The sequence below is a fragment of the Trichechus manatus genome, unplaced genomic scaffold, assembly GCF_000243295.1.
Source record: "Trichechus manatus latirostris isolate Lorelei unplaced genomic scaffold, TriManLat1.0 scaffold00202, whole genome shotgun sequence".
Classification (NCBI taxonomy): Eukaryota; Metazoa; Chordata; class Mammalia; order Sirenia; family Trichechidae; genus Trichechus; species Trichechus manatus.
The window spans coordinates 2665266-2667345 of NW_004444138.1; positions in this window are offsets into that span (position 1 = coordinate 2665266).

Below are 2080 nucleotides of genomic sequence, written 5' to 3' on the forward strand. Positions count from 1 at the left end.
GAAACCTGCTGTGTAGCCAGTGGTTTAGTTTAAATGATGCTTCTTAATGTGATAACTTCATGTGATACAACATATGGCTTTTGTAATGCATCTTCATAGAATGAAAGTATTGTTCACCAAAACAACCATTTGTTTGGGAATTTTCTCTCCAACTGAAATTGGGGTTGCTGCAGATTAGGGAAAATGGCTTCTGTTGTCACCTAAGCACTTTGTAGGGCCACAGCAGGGGACAAAAGAAAATAGCATCCTGAATTGTGCCTCTCTTTATGCCCCTATTATGACGCTATGACCTGCTACTTATTCTTTCTGATGCCTTCATAAGAAGCACCTGTGAAGGTATTGACTAAACTTGAGTCACACATTCAAGTATGAAACAAGCAAACAAAAAAAGCGAAACCAAGACCGTTTCCTCTATTCTCACTCATAGTCACCCTGTAGAACAGAGTAGAACTGCCCCATAGGGTTTCCAAGGCTGTACTCTTTGCAGAAGCAGACTGTCACATCTTTTTCCAGGGGAACGACTGGTGAGTTCAAACCTCTGACCTTTCGGTTAGTAGCCAAGAGCTTAACCACTGCACCACCAGGGCTCCTTACACGTTTATGTACAGGTCTGCAATTCTCACTTTTGGAAATTTAAACACATTCATTTACTCACAGATACAAATGAAATCGGCTTCTTGGGGAGTGTCAACTCATTGGGATAATAGATATGAGAGCTTATAGTTTTGTCTCTCAATATCCGTGCCTCCTAACTATGCTAGGATGACCCCTCACTTTCTGCCTGCAGATGCTCCTGAATGACCTCTGGCCAGAGCCTGCACTTTTTCCTCAGCCCCTTTGATTCTTAGAAAGAGCCCTGGTGGTGTAGTGGTGAAGCACTAGGCTGCTAACTGAAAGGTCTGTGGCAAGAACCCATTAGCAACTCCTTGGGAGAAAGATGTGGCAGTCTGCTTCAGTGAAGATTACAGCCTTGGAAACCCTATGGGACTGTTCTACTCTGCCCTGTAGGGTTGCTATGAGTTAGAATCGACTCAACAGCAACATGATTTAGGGTTTTGTTTTTTTTTTTTTTTCTTTTTAATGGTTCTTAGAACAGACTGGTATTAAGGAGTCAATGCTGTTCCTCCCCCAACATCAAAGTCACGCTTGATTCAAACCTCTGTTCTCCTCACAGAAGAGGCCACACCCCCTCCTCCTCCTCCTTCTAAGATCTGGCCCTTCTAAGCACTGGATCCTCTGATGGTGGGGCAGGGAGTTTGGACTGTAAAAGGACAAATGCTTCCTGAATGGACTGAGTGAGATTTCAGTCTGCTCTGCTGGCTATTGTTCCCTCTCTGGCTGATACTAACCTGTCTTTGATGTTCTTCATAAGGTGGATCTCTCAAGGGAAGATGCCCAGACGGTTCTTTGGAGCACCCTACAGAGATCTCTATCTACTCAGCCCCCATTACAGGAAGTACCACCTTCAGCTTCTTGCCTCTTACCCAAAAGACCCCCTCTGGACTGGGTATCCACAGTCGGCTCAACCTTCTAGGTGTTCACTCAAATCTCAGACCACCTCCAGATCCTTGCCTTGTCATGTCCTGGAGGTTCAGGCTGCCGCAGGGTGCCTGCGATGGTTAGTTTTATGTGTCCACTTGGCTAAGCTATGGTGCTCACCGGTTTGGTCAAACACTAGTCTAGTTGCTGATTGTGAAAGTATTTACATGTGATCAACATTTACATTACAATCAGTTGACCTTAAATAAAGCAGATTACTCTCCATAATGTGGATGGCCTCATGCAATCAGTTGAATGCCTTAAGAGCAAAAACTGAGGTTTTAAGAGGCAGAAGGATTCGACCTGAAGACTTTAAATAGATCAGAATGCTGAAGCACCCAGCTGCTAACCAAAAGGTTGGCAGTTGGAACTCCTCAGCCCCTCCTCAGGAGAAAGATGTAGCAGTCTGCTTCTGTAAAGATTACAGCTTTGGAAACCATATGGGGCAGCTCTACTCTGTCCTACAGGGTTGCTGTGAGTGGGAATCAACTTGATGGCAATGGGTTTAGTTTGGGTTTTTTTTTTTGTGCCAGTTTCCAGC